Here is a 20,089-nt window from a genome sequence, read left to right as displayed (position 1 = left end):
TGCCACACAAATAAGATCAATTGGCCTGTGGTTATTAAACGTATTTTTAGAGTCAGTTAATACTAAAACCCATGACCTATGGTCTGATTCCATAAGGTGGGAAAGAAAACTGACTTTAGAAAGTGAGGTTATTTTTGAAATATCAAGAATGACTACAAGAAAAGTAAATTTACCTGAAATACAAAGTTCAAATGTATTTAGACTTTATAGCATCATGTGATGAACTTGATGATGAACTTGGTGTAGAGAGAGTCAGACATTCTAACACGCCGGTATTTCTGTCATTGTGACTCACTCTGTGCACAGTAAATGACATATCACAGAACCAAGTACACCCTTCTGAATAATTTCTTTACTGCTTCTTTCATTCTCTGTTTCTCAGCCTGTAAATAAAGGGATTAGTTATTTGGGGGGGCACAGAGTACATCACAGAAGCCATAGCAGTTTTTCTGGAGGAGTCAGTAATTGCAGAACTTATGTAGACACCCAATCCTCTCCCATAAAATAGAAAGACAATTGTCAGGTGACATACACAGGTTGGAATAGCTTTATACCTTGTCCTACCTGATGGAATCCTCAAAAGAGATGAGAGTATTTGAGCATAAGAGAAAATCATTCCAGATAGAGGAACACTACCAAATATGAAAGCTGAAACATATGTAAGGAAGTTATTGATGAGCGTGTTAGAACAGGCAAGTTTGATGATTTGATCGAGTTCACAGAGGAAGAGGGGGATTTCCAGATTTGTGCATAAGGACATATGCAGCACCATCAGAGCAAGAAGGAGGGCATTCACAGTACTAATGGGTTAGGAAAGTAGAACCATCAGAGCAGAGAGGAGGGGGTTCATGGTGAATGTGTATTTCAAGGGGTGACAACTGGCCATATAGCAATCATAGGCCATTGCTGTAAGAAGACAATTCTCCAAACCAGCAAAGAACAGAACAACTCAAGCCTGAGTAAGGCATCCTGAATAAGTGATGCTCTGATCTTGTGCTTGAGTGTTCAAGAGCATCTTTGGAATTGTTGTTGTGCTTAAACAGATGTCAGTGAAGGACAGATTGGAGAGAAAGAAGTACTATGCTGATTTTGAGGTGGTATGAGAGAAAGAAGTACTATGCTGTTAGAGCTGATGGCCAGAATGACCAGCAGGTTCTCCAGGATGGTGACCAGGTTTATGAACAGGAAGAGGCTGAAGATGAGCAGATACAGAGTTGGATCATCTAGTATCTCAAGAAAAAAATTGCAACATTTGTTGGGTTTCTAGTGTTTACATTTCATCTGGTGGAAATATGGAATGAAATAATATGTTAACACTATTGGCAGCACCACTAGGGAACTTGTGAAAATATAAGTTCTTTGTCCCATGTCAAAACTTATTAACCATAAGTTCTGGTAATGGAGGCGTATGCACATGCTTCAATAAACCCTCTAGATGAACTTGATATTTCCTGAAATTAGAGTGAATTTAGTGTTCAAATGCATTCAATGACACAATTTTCTCATGATTAATTTGAACTCAATTAAAAACATATTTTCCTCTGATAGTTGCTTCCTTCATCTAACTTCCAGCATCCCATTTTTCTCCATTCATCTTATTGAAGCATATTTTTATTGCACATCAATTTTGTTTCATTCCTTGTGCCAGATACTGACAGTTAAATAAAGTATAAATCCACAGATTAAGCAAACCAAAGATGAGAGTCCAGTTATGAAATAGTTCTAAAAAATGGTTAAATTTAGCTTAACTTTGAACACCAGAAAGTTATGTCAAATCACACACATGTGATTTTCTTGCTATCCTTCCCACTTACCTAAGAAGATCTTTAGATAAAGTGAGGTTATACTGTTGTTACGAGCTAAACAGTACTTGGCGAATCTGCATTTGAGTGCAGCTGTGTTGACTGCTGAGCTAGTTCTCTATATTGATAACTATTAATATTTCATAATACTGCAGAGAGCTTGAAAGACTTTGAAGTAACCAATGGCAAGAAATAAGCATAAAGTTATACATCTGTGCAGTAATTTGGGAAAGAAAGTGGATGTTTAATCAATGGGGCATGTGGCTAACCTTCTTAAGATAAGACAGCAGTCTTCCTGGGAAAACTGTATGATCTCACACTAGTAATCAAAATCCACTCCAACTGTAGACCATTGAACTTCTAAAAACTTTAATGACAAATGATATGCTTTGAAGATGTGTTAAGCCTCAAATGTCTCCTTTGTTCTGGACCCCATATGTGGAACACCCAGATGTGTTTCTTCTTCTTGATAAGTTTTGATTTCATTTTACTTTTGGGTCTAGTATTATATTCTTTTTTATCTCACAAAAGGTGATTATCTACACTACTGGACAACAATATGGAAAGAATTATTATCATTAAATAATAATTCAAAGCTTATCATTTGCTGATTTTAATATTTTCCTCTAGTATCTTCCTTCTCAGATATTTCAATCTCTAACTATATATTGGTTGCAGCATGATTTGTCAGCTATCTAGCAGATGATAGCAGTGGATAGAAAAAGAGCAAAAAGTGTCTGAAGTTCATTAAGCTCTTCTACAAACTGCATAACATCTCCTTTAGCAATTGATATTAGAACAAGGTGGGCATGTTTATATATATATCATTTTTATCACTCTAAGTTATTGCTTAATTTGAGAAGTATACCGTTTCAAAGCAGATAAATGAAATTGACACACAGACTTCAAAAAATGAAAAAAATAATATTTGGTTATATTCAGAAAACAGAAGCTTACAAGAAAACACAGATATATAAGTCACTTAGAAGATAATCTTACTGGGATTGTCATAGTACGGCAATGATCTCTGACATCAATGGGAGAAAAAAAGAAGTTATAACACATTTATCATTCTGTTCAATCCTACTTATGTATGTGTGCTGAATGTGACCCAGGTCTTCACACATGCTTTTTGAATGAGGAATATCTTCAAGCATGTGAATGTTTAAACAACAGCACCAATTTGACAAAGATGTTAGCTGGATAAGAGTAATCACTTTTCATTTTATGTGTGTACCAACCACCACATTACATGCTTTCAACAAATACAATTTTTCAGTTACTTTATATAGACCTGGTAAAAAATATGGATGTATTATATGATGAGAAACAATTAGATCAAAAACATCCAGCACAGAAAACATTACATGGAACATTTGAATTCACATATCTTTTGCTTTATTTTTTGTATAGTCATGTACCACTATTCATGGAGCTATTCGATTTCATAAAGAAGCAATGTACCAAGGCAACTGAGGGAAATGAAGAAAAAGAACATTCCTAGCATAATAAGTGAAAATCTTAAGATATGTTTCTGTGCCGCAGATACCTTTGGGAATTACCAAGTTGAAAAAAGAAAAAAACTAATACCACTATACACTTGGCATGCTTACATTGTAAAATATGTAGCAATTAAATCAAAATAAATAATAAATGAATTAGATACATCAGTCATATCTGACATTACTTCCAAAACATTAAGTATGGAACTTTTTAACTGTGACTAAAAATATTGTTTGATATCTCATCTGGGTATTGCAAACAGACATGTGTTCTCCAGAAGTACGGGTAGGCTGAATATGTTACCATGCTTCTGTTAAACAAGGATCATATATGGGAGGGAGCATGGGTGTTGCTTCCTGACTGGCACAGGACTGCAGAGGGAAGTGGGCCACAGGCTGACTTCTCCATTCAGTCAGTCCTCAGAGGGTCAATATCCAAAGCTTCTCATTACACCAGCTATTTGACTATCATGAAGTACATGTCTTTAAAAATCAACTCTGTATCAGTGAGGAATTCAGAAAGGCTAATTTTCTGACCCATGTGACCATATTTGTGTCACTTTTTCTCAGCATTATTTGGTTCATCCACATCTCATGAGCACTGAAAATGTTACACACATTGTATACTGCTATAGTAAGTTTCAGTGTTAACTGTTAATTACAAAGAAAACTTTATGCAATTAATAATTTAGAAGCATAATTCTAATTTTTAAAAAAGTTTAATGGTACATGTTAGATACATTTACTGATGATATTCATCATAGGAAATCTGTACTTGCACATGATATATTTTGATATCTCTTTTTTTCAAACCATCTCTCCTCCTTTTAACCCCTTTTCCCTATAGCCAAAGCATTGGTTCCATTTTACCATTTTTATTGTATTTTCTTTTTCCTTTCCTTCCTTTCCTTCACTTCATCCCTGGTTCCAGTTTCCTTTTGAAAAATCTCTCTCATTTTCACTATATCTATCAGAGTATCTATCAGAGTACTATTTTAGTACTTATTTACTTTTTCAGTTTCTCATACCAAGGAGTCCCTGCAATATTTACAAATGTGAGACAAATTTATTTCACTTAAATCTATGCTCTCAATTTATATCTTTTTACCTAGAATTGTCTCAAGTTTATCCTTTTTTTGTGGTGGAATACTACTTCATTGTGTTTTTTTTTTTTAAACAAAATCTTTTTATCTTTTTTTTGATTGAAGGCCATTTGGGCTGTTTCCAAGATTCATCAGTTACAAACTGTGGTGATATAAATCTGTGTGCACATATATCACTGTGGCATAATGTTTTTAATTCTTCCAGGAAGATACCAAGAAGGAGATTAACTAGATCAAATGGGACTGGTAATCCTAGTATTTTAAGGCGTCTCACACTGATTCCCACAGTGGTTATTCCACTTTGCATTGCAACCCACAGTGAAGGGCACATTTTTCTACACAGGCCCTCTAATATTTATTATTGGTTTCTTACTCCAGAAATAATGACTTTCTTAAAAAAATAAATTCTGACTTTAACTTGTTGACTAATTGTAATCCTTCATTTGAGAAGTGCCTGTACATATACATTGCTCATTTTTATTAAGTGTTTTATATTTTGGTGTCTGGTCTTTGGAATTCTTTACATAATCTAGAAGTTACTCCCCTACCCAAAGAATATCTAGAAAAAATTTCCTACTCTAAAAGTTGTCTCTTCACTCTTATTGTTATTTTTTCCAGTGTGAAGACTGTTTATAGCTGATATAATTCAGTTTATTGTACTTCATATTATTTCTTGTGTAATTAGACTTCTGCTCAGAAAGTCTTTGTCTATACCAATGACTTCAAAAGTTACCTATTTCACATTCACAAATATTCAATATTTTGGCTTTTTGATGTAGATATCTTATATATTTTTATTTCTACTAAAGGGTGAGTAATATGAGAGTAGATTAATTCTTCTGCACATGAGTTAGTCAGTTTCCCCAGAACCATGTATTAAAGAAGCTATAATTTCTCTAGCATTTGGTGTTGGTCCATATTTCAAAGATAAAATGGTTGAAGGTACATTCGGTTCTCTCCTGCATCCTTGATTCTGTTTAATCAGTATTTCTATTTTAGTGCCATATCATACTTTTTAACTATCGTAGCTTTGTTTTATTATCTGCAATGTGGAGTTGTGATGCTTCTTGCTTTGTGGTTGTTTCTCAGGCTTTCTATGCATTAATGAGGTCACTTTGGGTTCCATATGAGTTGTAAGATTCTCTTAGTCACTAAAGGCTGGTGGTGGTTTATTTATTGGAATTGCATTAAACCTTTGTATATTGATTATACTTATTTTGAAAATACTGTTTCTGCTTATCAGGAAAAATGTTTTGATATTTCTCATATCTTTTATAATTTTTATTTGTATAGTTTTCATTCATTATAGATGAATTTCTTTGTTGATTGGTTATTTCTTTTTTATTAAAAATTTCAAGGTTCTGTGAATAGAATTAGTTTCCCGCTTTCTTTCTCATTGTGTTCATTGCTGGTATATAGAAAGGTGGCTGATTTGGGGAACTGACTTTGTATCATTTTATCTTTTGTTTTTTCATGATTTATAAAATTCAATTAGTGGAGATTTTTGTAAAACATCATTACATCTGCAAAAAGTGATAGTTTGATTTCATTTCTTATGTACATTTCTTTTATTTCTTTCTTTTGCCTGATTCTGGTGGCTAAAATTTCAATTATTTTAACAAGAGTAATGAGAGGATACTCTCATCTTGTTGCTGATTTGAATTTTTTCCCATTAAAGATGCAATATATCTCAACTAAACACAAGACCACAATTTTTTAAATTGAGGAAACTAGGTGTTTTGGTATTAAGACCTAGTTAACATTGATATGAGGTAAAATCCAGAACAATGTTAAAAGTAAGTTCTTGTGGTCATGAACTAAATGCGAGAACCACACAGAGAGAAATAAATCTTTAAAAATAAATTATACCCCCATACATAAGCCCCACAACATCTACTACCATTATAAATCCACTTGAATCATATAGAAACATTATGAATAATTTATAAAACTGTCAGCCTAATAGCAATATGTAAAACATACAAATCATAAGAAAAAAACATTTTATTCAGAGTATGGAAAGTGAGTGTCAAATTTACTATAAATGAAAAACAGCTTAGTTAAATGCCATTTTACACTGTAAACTTGTGAAGAAAAATTAAAATGATTTGAGAACTTTATTGAACAATGAAAAAATATAATAAGAAGGTAGAGTGGTTCAGTCACTTAGGAAATCTCATCAGAAATATCCAAACATGAAAAACCACTCTATTACAACCAGTTATTCCATTTCAGATTTAAGCTACCCTTTATTTCCTTAAAAGAACAGACCACTGAAAATGTAGGAGAAAATGCTTTCCTAGGCAGTATTCTTCAGTTTCTTAGTTGCCCACATCATAGCTCCTTTTCTAGTTCTGGTAGCTTCAGTCTCTTAGACATGGCTGGTCACTGCGAAGCATAGCAGGGTCACTGCGATGCATATTATATAAACTAATCCCCAGCTGGAAAACCATTCTGCCTCTGTATGTCCTGCTTGCTTATCCATATAAGTCCTAGATCTCCAGAGATCAGGGTCCGACATTCTAGAAATGATTTTGCTCAATGACTGCCTCCAAATTCTCAGTGTTGTTTTGGTGTTTCCACTTCCTGTTGGTGAAAGACATTATTCACAATAATGAAAGAATATCTCATTAAGCCAATTTATTGATGATGTCCGAGAATATGGTATATGATGTTACTTCCTCAGAAAAAAATACTTTACTAGCAAACGGTCCTACTAATTACTTCACAAACAGTGAATATCTACCACTTTTCCTGCAGTAGGACTAACACTAGTAATCAATCCCCATGGTGTAATTTTTCTCTAGGTAGTATGTAGGTAGGACCAAAGCTTTGTTAAAATCACTTACAATCCAGTAGACATTTTTCAAATTAGTACAGTTAAAGAGTGTACCAAAAATTTACCAATATTAATCCTCATTTCAATTTCTAGTTTTGTGGAACCTGAACAATGTGCAGATATTGTGTTTGGAAAACTATAAACCAGATGTCAAAAATAATAAAGCTAGACAAAAAGCAATAAAGCTACATTTAAAGCTAGTCTTAAAGCAAAATCAAGTGAAAAATGAGCCTGGCTAGTAAGTTAGACACGTAGCAGACTTTCATGTTATAAGTTTCAGATATACTGCATTATAGTGATGTCACATACTTCACTTACTCAAGAAGCACAAATCCAAAACAAATGACAAATCACAGAAAAGAACACAGTGTTGGGAAAATTGTTATTCACATGCTGAAGAATGAAACTTGATCCATGTATCTCATTCTGTAATCAGGTGGTAATGAAATCAAGTCAAATAAAAATGAATTAATATATATATATATATATATATATATATATATATACAGAAACACTGAATCTACTGGAAGAAAATAAATCTGTAAAACTCCTGTAGACATTAGCATAGACAAAGACCTACTTAATAGAAATCAATGTCACAAGACTAGAAAAGAGTAAAACCTGCAGGATTTGGATAAAATATCATCCTTTCCACATTGCTGTGATAAAACTAAATAAGTGTAACTTCTTTGGCAATCTGCAAAGCAATTTCTCAAGAAAGTGAAAAATAAAGGTCTATTAGACCTGATATACTGCTATCTCTCCTGAATATGTTCCCAGAAAAGCTAAGGCAATTCTACTACATAGGTACATGAATAATGCATATCCATGTTTACACAAAACAACTCACAATAAGTAAATTATGGAAACAGGCTATATACTCATCAGCAGATGGATATGAAAATGTGATTTGAATACACAGTGGATCACTACTCAGCACAGGAAAGATAAATTTGAATCATACGTAGAAAAATGGATAGATTTTGAGACAATGTTGCTCAGGATAATAAGTCAGTCATGAGAGGTTAAGGATTTTATGTTATCTCTCATATAAAAGGCAAAAGTAAAAATACTTTCAAAAAGAAAATAAAGAGATAAAGAAAAACAGAGATAGAATATTTACAGATTAAAATGGAATCTGGGAAAAGAGGGAGACAGAAGGACTAGGAATGTAAGGGAAGAATAAAAAGACATGATATGGCTACCCACCATGTTCTCAGGCTGAATAAAATACTATGTAACATAAGTATCTATGAAAAATAATAACAAATGGAATTGATGTATCAACAAAGAGAGGAAAAGAGATTCAGAGCTCAACCTGGGCAACTTATCAACTTGATGAAACCAAATCCTAAATATATATATATATATATATATATATATATATATATATATTATCGGTGGGATACAGCTCAGCTTAAAGGTTCTAGGTTTAGTTCCAAGAGTAGGAGAAATCCCCAGGCCTTAGGCTACATCCAAAAATAACACTTACTTGATTTGGCAAGGATGTATGATGCAGATTTTTAGAGATGGAGATAAAGAGAAAGAAGAGATGACAGCATAATGAGAGCATAAATGGCCAAAATACATGTATGAATTTCTTAAAACAGAGCACATAATTATATACAACTAATATACTATACAGTTTAATAAAGCTTCTTATTTTTAATGTCATCATATCCAATGTAAAATGTAGAATATTAAAAGCAAATACATAACAACTAAACTGAACTGACTGATTCTGAAACACAATGATGGAGTGAATAAGACAGAGGATTCTTCTAGCATTTTGAGCCTAAACTGACTCAAAAGAAGCCAGATTATTTAATTAGTTTAAGGGAGCTGGGGATGGTGGCACATGTCTGTAATACCAGGACTTAGGAGGCTGAGAAAGGAGGATTTCCATGAGTTTAAGGTCAGCCTGGGGTCCATAGTGTGTTTAAAATCAGCCTGAACTACATGGGTAGATTCTGCTCAAAGAAAAGTGCTGTTGGAATGTTTGCAGAAGTGATCTGGGAAACTACGATTTTAATGGGCAAAAATTACCAATTAAATATGGGCTGATCAATCTACCACCCAATTGGTTGATCCATACTTTATCAGGCAGTTGTCTTTCTGTTTTTCTCTCTCCAATAAGGAAAAGTATCATATTTTAGGAGCCAGACATACAATTTCAAAATCATTCCTCTGTGAATCCCCTTTCTGCCATGTAATATTCATCTGTATGGTACAAAAAATATTATGTTAGTGGGACAAAATCTGAGCATATTTTAGAGCACAAGTTCTGTCCATGACATAGATGTATTCCAGATGATCCATGAAAATGTTAACCATCAATGGACCAAGATAACTGGTTTCCTGTCTCTAGCATCATGACCAGATATGGCATCTGCATTTACTACAACTATCTGGGGACAGGAAAGAATGTTGGTTGTAGGATAAGGGTAGCTCATGGAGGTTGCAGTGAAGCTCTGAGCACTGTTCTGACATATTCCTGACCTCTAATATATTCCTTAACCTTGTAATAAAAGATAATTCCATAGTTTAAGGATATCAATGCTTTGAATTTAGGATTTGGGGATTTTTTCCTTGTTATGATTGAAAATGTTTACTCAGTTCCAAATATCACACAATTTTCTCAAATTAACATGTCATCAAATAATTCAATTTGACAAGCAATGATCCTGACTACAGTGTATCCTGTTTTTGCCTCAGAAAGAAATAGTTTATCAACAACTGGTCCCAGTAATTGCTTCACACACAGTAAATGTACACTGTTTCCTCTGACAATAGGAGGTAATTCCCATGGCTTTACCTGTACCATTAAGTGAAAACTATTCTTTTGATATGACCAAAATTTTTACTAAATAATATTCTAACCTGCACATCTTAAACTTACCACATCTAAAGTGCACACCAAAAACATTTGGCAAAATTGCGACACTTGCTTCTTATTCTGCTCCTTTAGAATTTACATTAATCATTTGTGTTTGGAGACTATAAATCAGGTCATAATCACAGAGATGGATATAAAATGATATCCTATACACACTCAAGTTGAAAAGCAACTTGAAAAGTTGACTGCAATTGCTTAGTCATTTAAGAGGGAATGCAACAGTAGTTTCATTCATTCATCATTGCTAGGGATGCTGTTTCTTTGGCCTCTAGAAGCAAAATAAATGACACACTATAATAGATGACAAGTTATCCTGCCGATTAGTATTTCCAAGGCTTTTTCATGTACCTGTTCTTCAAACTGTAGATAAAGGCATTTAGCATTTGAAGGACAATAGTGTACATCGCTCAAACCACTACAGGCTTCTTGGATGAGTCAGTAAAGGTGGACCCAATGTACACTCCAAAACTTGTCCCATAAAACAAGAAAATGATTGACAAATGAGATTCACAGATGAAAAAGGATGTTTGCATTATTACTGAAGATTGCATTTTTGAGATATAGAACACAATGCAGATATATGAAAAAAAAATTCCAAAGAGAGTAACATCACAAAAATGCCAATACAAGATTCATAATGCTTTTATGAATTCTAATGTCTGAGGAGGGAAGTTTGATAATATTAGTAAATTCAATAATCTGATTAAGATCATAAAAGAACTGGGGAATTCATAGGTCTGTGCAGAACAACAAATGAGGCATCATCAGGCTGTGAAGCAGGTTGGAGGATGAAGATGAAGGGCTACAGTTCTGGAACATGTGTCAGTCCCAGGAGAAGGTATTCAGAAACAATTTTTTGGCTTATATTTAATTATGTTTAAATATAAGCATATAAAGCATCTGTGAAAAGATGAAGTAAAAGAGAGTAAGATTTATAGTCAGCAAGAGACATATTGGTGAACATAATGAATACGTTTCTGTAGACACTTTGAATTTATTTCCAGAAATTTGGGAATAAATTCTTTTGTTGAACCTTGCAATTTCTGGTTCTTGTTTGTGGGAGCCTTGCAATAATTATACTCACTAAATTCACTCTTTACATTTATCACATAATACAAATAAATATAGGAACCCTTTGTAAGAGACATCATGTGTGAGAAAGGGTAGATTTCTAAAAAGAAAGAGATAGAATCTATATTCTTGGAGAGTTCAAAACGAGCAGAATCCGAGATAGATGAGTCTGGGTCTGATCATCTGTTAAAATGTGTCAAGAGTGACAGGTAGTTGACAAGAAATCACACCATACTTGATTCCTGTCACATTGCATGTCCTCTCTTCCCTGATTGTCAGGTTATTTTAGTAAAATCTCTATTTTAATTTAATCTCTAATTAATCTAATTACCTTAATCTCTAATTTAATTTCCAGGGCATTTTTAAAGACACATTTTGTGACACTCTGGATTCAAGAGCAGCAATGATCAAAATCTCTTCTAAGCATTGAAGAAGGAGGATACGTTCTCAGGAATTGAAGAGAAGTAAAAGAGTCACTGAGTTTCACATTGAGAGACAACAGCTTTGGGAAGAAGCTCAAGTGCTTCACACAACACAAGGTGACCTACTGAAGTCTCCACTTATATGGTGGTTCAATATTAAAACCTCCTCAGTAGACCCTTTGCTTTCATGTCATTCTTATTCCAGGGGTGTAGATGCTTAATGACTGAATCTAAACAAGAGATGTATTCATAATGGCTATTTTCCTGACTCTTGAGCCCTTGTTTGCATTAATGTTATTCAAACCCATGAGATTGTCTAGTCACAGGACATGTGAAATTTGCCTAGTAAATTAGAGCATTTTTTTAATTACAAAAGTGTCATTATAGACTGGCATTCAGATTAGCTGTGATATAAATCCTACATAGAATAGCCTATTTGCTTAAATGCAATTTTTCTGTATTTTGCATATTTTAAGACCTATTTTCACTGTTCACTCCTGCCTGAAAAAATATGGATCTACCTGTATGCTGCTCCCTTACTTGCCCCTTGTACAAAAATATTTCCAATTCCACAACTGTTGTCACAACATATACTGTATATTAAAAACATTTGTCTTCATATTATGATTCTTCCTGTTTAAATGAGATGTTCATTTAACTACAAAACAATCCAAAGGCAGTTTTAGCCATTCTTGGTATTTTTGGTCAGGTTTCAATCATCATTTAACTGCTAGAAATAGTGTTTCTTGCTAGGATTCCTTTGAAAACATTTTACATTTAAGGACTTCATTATTTTCATGTATCTTCAGTATTTTCACTAATTATGAAGTGTTAATTACTTTCATAAGTATATAATTTGCAATATAATATAGTAGTAATATTGCTATATTCTTCATCAATTTCACTCTTTTCACTTTAACCAATTCAGTAATCTAAGATTGAAAAAGAAAACAAAGAAATTGATATGATTGTAAAATAGAGTACTTCTTCACATAACATAATGAAAATTTTTAATACATAAAAGTAACATTAAAATTTCCAAGTACTTAAGACAAACCCAAAACATAATATAGTAAGTAAGAAGAAGCCAAGTTTTGTATATGAGCTAGACAGAACTTGCACCACCCACCTATTAAAGATTTTTCTTAGGATATTAGTTGCTGAGGGCAGAAGGGCTGCTTTAGTTGAAAAATATAGGTGATTTCAACAGGTGAGCACTGCTAAATTGAGAAGATGAATTTAGAATTTTCAGAAACTTCAGAAAATATTTCAATGAATAAATGAAGAAAATTCACTATTGCTTAGAGGATGGGTTTGCAGTCTTTACTATACAACCCATTAGCAGAAGTCATTAATGAAATTAGCAATAATGTCTTAACATTGATGAGTAAATTGTAAACTTGACTGATGAATAAGTAGGGTGAAGCATCTTTGGACTGACCTGAGAATAATATGGGAGGAGAGAATATCAAGAGCGCCAATAGAAACAACTCTTTCAAAGATTTTGCTACAAAAGATGGGGAGAAATGAGCTTGGTTATAATGCAGTAGTGCAGAAAGATTTTTGGGTTTCTAGTCTTAAAAAAATATAAGTACATTAGGTACTAACACAACTACCCAAAATAAATAAATAGTAGAAGCTGAAAATACAGTCAACATCAAATAAATTAAAAAACCAGAGTCTTAAGGAGGCAATACAGTGTAACTTTTTAAAATATTTTTTTTTTATTTTAAAATGAATAAAATGATGCATTTCAAGAATTTTGAAATAAAATAATAGGAGGTTAATACTGTCTAATATATTGTGTATGGTTATCTTCAAAGCAGTTGTTCAGATTACAAGAGATAAACATGAAAAATTGATTAAATAATTGAACAATGAAAGCACAAACTTGCAGTATCTCAGTGGCCCAGCAGAAGCCTCAGAGATCCTTCCACTCATCTGGAGAATCTCAGAAGCTGGCAAGAGCATCAGCGACTTCTGGCCCCACCCAAAGGAGCTCAGCAGCTGCGTAAGTGTAATTTCTTTTTAATCCTTGTTCCTTATTTTTCTGTATTTTCAGTTGTTATGGATTAAAAACTGGCAGTCAACTTAATGCGAGCATAATTAAATCACTATTGTGCTGAGTGTAGGTGTTCTACCTGAGAGAAGTTGCCAGTCTAAATAGAGATGTGGAGAAGGATAGGAAGGCATTGTGGATTCTCCTACATGTTGCCATGACAGCCATTGTTTCTCCTGGAGGAGATCTTCATGACTAGCCTCTCCAGTGTCAGTCCGACCCTTGTCATCAGAGAAGCTTGGGACCCTGTTGGTGACAGTCACTGTATTTAACTTTGGGAGAGCTTTGGTGCTTACACTGAGCATTATTTCCTGGCTCTGAAGAGAAAGATTTGTGCTGTTTAATCTCCAGGAAAAGCTTGTCCGGCTGGCTTCCTGCATGTACTTGACTCCTGATTTTGGGGGGAGCTCAGGGCCTCCATTCCTTGAGGATGACTGTGGTACTTTTCAGGGCAGCTGTGGTTCTTACTTTGAGTGTGATTTCATGGATCCTACCAGGACTGCTCCTTCATTCTGCTGGCATAGATTTTCTAGCTTCCACCACTGACCTTTGGGCCTTTCCAGCACGGATCCATAAAACAGACTGGTGTGAGTCCTTCTCTTGAGCTTTAGATCCCAAGTTGGAATTGTGGAGGCATTGTCATGGGCTCTAGGTTTTCATCTGGACTCATGCCGGACCCTGCTCTGGTATCCAAGCCTTGGCTGAATATTCTTAGTCTTTAGTGTTTTGGATAGATTTCTGGCCCTTTCTTTATTAACTCTGGGTAACAATCATAAAATAATAGTATAAATTCTGTGTCCTGATTCTAATTGTTCTCTGCACAACCCGTGACTACAGCAGCAGTACATCATGATTATATTGCTTGTGTGAAGTTAGCACACACATAATTTCTGTCCCATTTCCTTTTTCATCCACTTTCTCTCCTCCTTTTCTTCACTTGTTCCATCTCCTGATTGCCCTTCCATTTGAGAAAGATACATCTCCCTACCTGTTATCATGTTTGTTTGATTATTCATTTTTGAATACTCATTGATACTAATAAGTTATGCAAGGTAATCATATTTATCATATGGAATTCATGCCTGTACAATGCACATTTTTATTTCTCTTTTTCCACAATCCTCTTTCCTCTCTTCAACCCATTTTGCTCTCCCTTTGTTTCTCTTTATGCTTTTTTAATCATTTCTTTATTCTATGCCCTTACTTACTTCTCATCTTCCCCTACCACTGTTCTTCTTTCCCTTTGAATAATTTCTTTCTATTTCACCGATGAGTATTTTACATTTCAGTCCTTATTTACTCTTTCAGTTTGTCATACAAGTGAGACAATGTGATGTTTACAAATGAGTCCAATATATTTCACATAACAATATGGTCTCAATTTGCAGTAATTTACCTAGAAATTCAACAAATTTATCTTTCTTTAGTGCTGCATATCCTCATTATCCATTCATCAGTTGATGGGAATTTGGGCTGTCTCAAAGGGGTAACTATTACAAGCTGTGCTGCTTAAATATAGGTGTGCATATATCACCATGGTAGGATGTTATTACTTCTTCCATGAAGATAACCAGAAAAGAATAATTAGGTCAAATGGGACCTTAAATGCTGGGGTTTTTTAATGTATATCCATTCTGATCTCTACAGTGGTTTCACCAGTCATCATTCCCATTGGCAATGGAGAAAGTGTTCTTGTTTTCTCCTACAGCCCAATCAACATTCTCATTAGAACATAAGTTCTTAGAATACATATTTATGATCTTCTGGATTTCCAATGATCTGTGATTTAATGCTTTTTATTCATAATTGCTTAAAATTGAGTCTTTTATCTCCTCTGTTTGATAATGTTTACTATGGAATTATTAATTGTATTTAAACTTTCAAAGCACCTACTCTTAAATTCATTGCCTCTGCATATTATTCTCTTACTTATTGTCAATTGTATTAATATCTTCTTGGACTTTGTCATTTACTTCCTAGTAAAAGTTTTGGGTTTGAGTTTTTCTTCATTTTCTAGGAGTTTGAGTTTCAAAATTACATTGTTTATTTCATTTTACTTTGTTTTCTTGATAGAACTTACCACTATAAATTTGCCTTGTAGATTTGCTTTTATTTAGTCTCATAAGTTCTAGTATATTGTATCATTATTTTCATTTAATTGAATATAATGCTTAATTTCTTAATTTCCTCTGTGACCCATTGGTTATTCAGGATGATGTTATTTAATTTCCATGTGTTTATGTAGATTTGTGGTTTCTTTTGTCATTGACTCCTAATTTCATTGCACTGCAGTCAGATAATATGCATGGGTTAATTTCAATTATTTTAAATTTACTTAAGCATGTTCAGTAGGCTAATATATGGTCTATTTTGGAGACTATCCCATGCACAACTGAGAAGAATGTGCATTCTGATATTCTGGAGTGGTACACTCTGTAGATATATACTAAGACCATTTACCCACAATTTGTTTTATTTCTGATATTTCTTTGTAAATTTTTGGTTGATCTAATTTGAAGAGTGGATATTAAGGTCCTCCATCAAATTTGTGTTAGTACTTATTTGATTTTTAATTTCCTTTAATATTTGTTTTATGTGGTTTTATGTAAGTATATTTATGACTTTTAATCTTTTCTTGAAAATTCCCCTTAAATATATGCAGTGAGCTTCTTTGTCTCTTTTGATCAATCTTTGCTGGAACTCCACATTGTTTGTGATTAACTACTCCTGATTTCTTTCTGAGATCTCATCACTGGGATTAATATTTTCCATTTTTTGACTTCTGTCTATGAATTTCTTTTCAGTTAAATGTGCTGCTTGAATGCAGAATATTGTGAGATCTTGCTTCTTGATCTATTTCACCAGTCTGTTTCTTTACATTGGTGAATTTAGACCACTTATATTGATTGCTATAACAGATAATTATGGCATCCCTTTCTCATATTACTTTATTGTTGGTTCCCTGGCTCCCTGCCTTGCTCTCTAATTGCTCTCTAATCAGTTTTCTTGTGCTTGTGGTCTTCATTGTTTCTAACAAATCCTTCTTGACATTCCAAAGAACTGATTTGGTGGTCATGAATTTCCTTAGGTGTTCTTTGTCATAGAAGTATCAGATTTCTCTATCAATTGCAAAAGATCACTTTTTAGGGGTTGGAGGTTGTTTTCTTTTAGGACTTAAAATATCACAATCTGAGCTCTTAATGATTTGAGAATTTTTGTGGGGTAGTCTGCTATGATTCTAATGGGACTTCATTTATGGATTTTTTTCTTTTTACTTTTAAAGAGATTAAGACAAAACAGGGCATGACATCAGGGTAGTTACTGTTAATTATGGGTTGTCTTCTGTTGAAATACCCTTTTGCTTACACTGTTCTGTTCTGATCTATGATTTTTTTTTTTTTTGCTTTTGTCTAAATGCTCTTAGAATCTTGTTTTTGTGCTGAACTTTTTGAATCTTGATTATTTTATCATGGTATAGATTTATTTGTGTCATGGCTATTTGGGGTTCTACATGCTTTATTTATTTGTATGTCAAATTTTTCATCAATTCTTAAGAAGTTCTCTGCTGTTATTTTTGTGAATTTTTTTCTATGGTATTAATGCTGTCTCCAGCATTATCATTAACTCCAGTAAATATTGTGTTGTTCTTCTTTTAGTTTATCTTGAAGCTGTTAGACTGATTTTTCAAGGGCAATTGTTTTTTTCTAAGCCATCTCCTCATGATCACTAGTAACAATTATGTTTCTAGGTATACTATTCTATTGAAGCTTTACTTCATCAAATGTGTATATCTTAATTGGAGGTTAAATCTCTAGAAATTCTGCTTGGATCTGTTTCGTGGATTCCATTGCTTCCTTCAGTTGAGCATTTATGTTTTGCATTATTTTTCTAAGGTTTTCAATTTTTCATATGTGGAAAGCAGTGACGGAGGCACTTGTACCACCGCCTGTGGGAACTTTCTCCCTGACTTGGGGGACCAGACCTGCTCCCCACCAGACCAGAGACCAAGCCCGAAGGGTAAGAGTAACAGCGGTGGCTGGGAGCTCCACCCAGCCTGGGAGAACTTTCGCACTGACCTGGGGACCCAGGCTGGTTTCCTACGGACCCAGGGACCAGGCCAGTTCAGAGACTATAGCAACTGCAGCTGGGAGCTCCGCCCAGCCTGCGGGAACTTTCTCCCTGTCTTGGGGGACCAGACAGGCTCCCCACCAGACCAGAGACCAGGCCAGAAGTGTAAGAGTAACAGCGGCAGCTGGGAGCTCCGCCCAGCCTGTGGGAACTTTTGCCCTGACCTGGGGACCCAGGCCAGTTCTCCACCAGACCCGGGGACCAGGCCAGATCAGAGACTGTGGCAGCAGTGGCTGGGAGCTCTGCCCAGCCTGAGGATACACTCTTCCTGGCCTGAGGAGCAAGCCATAGTTCCCTGCTGGGCCCAGTGAGTGGGGCTATCGCAGGGTACCCCATCCCAGGCTGGTGGATCTCTCTCCCACACCTAGAACAACACTTGAAGCTTCCAAATACAGGAAAATGACAAAACAAAAGTCTAAAATGCAATCTCAAACATCCAGCCCATCCCAAGAAAGTCCAGGAGCCATGTGCATAGAAGAAAACACATCCCACATGACTGAAATACCTGAAATAATGGTAACTGAAATAAAGGAGCAAGTATGGGAAGCCTTGAAGGAATTCAAACTAGAAATATTCTCTCAGATGAAAGAAGAATTGATAAAAGACATGAAGTAGATGCTAAACATAGCTAAAGAAGAGGCAGTTAAAAAATTAGAGGAAGGATAGAATTAAATGGAAGGATAGGATCCCTGGATGAAGCAGGAAGTATAGGAAGCAAACAGAATACATAAAACAGATGCAAAGAGATATACAGGAAATCAAAAACTCCATTGAAAGTTGTAAAAACTGCCTCAATGAATGTGAAGATAGAATCTCAGACCTCAAAGACAAGATTTCAACAAGTGAACAGGAAAGAAAAGATCTTTTAAAAATAACAAGAAATCAGGAAATAACAATTCAACACCTACGGAATGATGCAAAGAGAAACAACAAAGGATTGATAGGGATAAATGAAAAAGAAGGGGACAACATAAAGGATGTCAAGAGGATATTTAGAGAAGTAATAGCTGAAAACTTCCCAAACATGAGATTGTAAACTGATATCAAGATCAATGAAGCATATAGATCTCCAAATAGTCACAACCAAAATAAATCTACACCCAGACATATAATAATGACCATCTCAGAAACTGAACAAAAGAATAGAATATTAAAGGCTTTCAGAGAGAAAAGACAGATCACCTATAAAGGAAAACCTATCAGAATTACAGCAGACTTCTCAGTACAAACAATAAAGTCAAGAAGAGCATGTAGTGATGTATTTCAGATCCTAAAGGAAAATGATTTTCAACCTAGGCTGATGTACCCTGCAAAACTGTCCTTCAAATTTGATGGAGAAATTCAATACTTCCATGACAAAGATCAGCTGAAAAACTTCATGATCACCAAGCCAACCCTCCAAAGAATACTGAAAGACAGCCTAGATACATGTAGGTAAAAACCACTAAACAAAGCAGACAGTTGAACAGAGCAGAAAGATAAACATGCAACACCAGAAAGATAATATGTCAAAAATAAACCAATTTATAACAGTTATTACTATTAATGTAAATGGTCTCAATACACCAATTAAAAGAAACAGACTGGCAGAATGGATCAAGAAACAAAATCCAATCATATGCTGTTTACAAGAAACCCACTTAACTCAAAAGGATACTCACAGACTCAAAGTCAAAGGATGGAAAACAACATTCCATGCAACAGGAACCCCCCAAAAAGCAGGGGTAGCTGTTCCGTTTGCAGACAAAGTCAACTTCAAGCCAATAATGATTAGAAAGGATAAAGAAGGTCACTACATACTGGTTAGGGGAGAACTCCAAGAGGAAGATATAACTATCTTAAATATATATGCCCCAAACTCCAGAGTACCCAATTATATAAAACAAGTACTAACAAAAATGAAAAATCAAATCAGCAGTAACACAATTCTGACAGGAGATCTTAACACACCATTGACACCAATGGACAGATCAACCAAAAAGAAACTCAACAAAGAAATAAAAGAACTGAATTGCACCTGTGAACAAATTTACTTAATAGATATATGCAGAGTATTCCACCCAACAACAACAGAATACACATTCTTCTCAGCAGTACATGGGTCATTCTCTAAAATAGACCATATATTAATTCACAGAACATATTTAAATAAATGCAAAAGGGTTGAAATTATCGGACCATAGCACTATGAGATTAGTAATTTATGATAAAAGATAGTGCAAAAATCCCACAAACACATGGAAACTGAATAACACACTCCTGAGTAA

At 34.5% G+C, this 20,089-nt stretch overlaps 1 pseudogene; it reads right to left on the bottom strand.

Annotated features, from left to right (window-relative positions):
• Positions 1–364: 364 nt before the first annotated feature.
• The window catches only part of LOC134470366 (olfactory receptor 7G2-like), a 66,649-nt pseudogene continuing 46,924 nt past the window's right edge, over positions 365–20,089 (bottom strand).

This window comes from Cavia porcellus, unplaced genomic scaffold (assembly GCF_034190915.1).
Source record: "Cavia porcellus strain 051 isolate PalLab524CR breed Dunkin Hartley unplaced genomic scaffold, mCavPor4.1 scaffold_14, whole genome shotgun sequence".
Lineage (NCBI taxonomy): Eukaryota > Metazoa > Chordata > Mammalia > Rodentia > Caviidae > Cavia > Cavia porcellus.
This window is presented reverse-complemented; position numbering and strand designations above follow the sequence as displayed.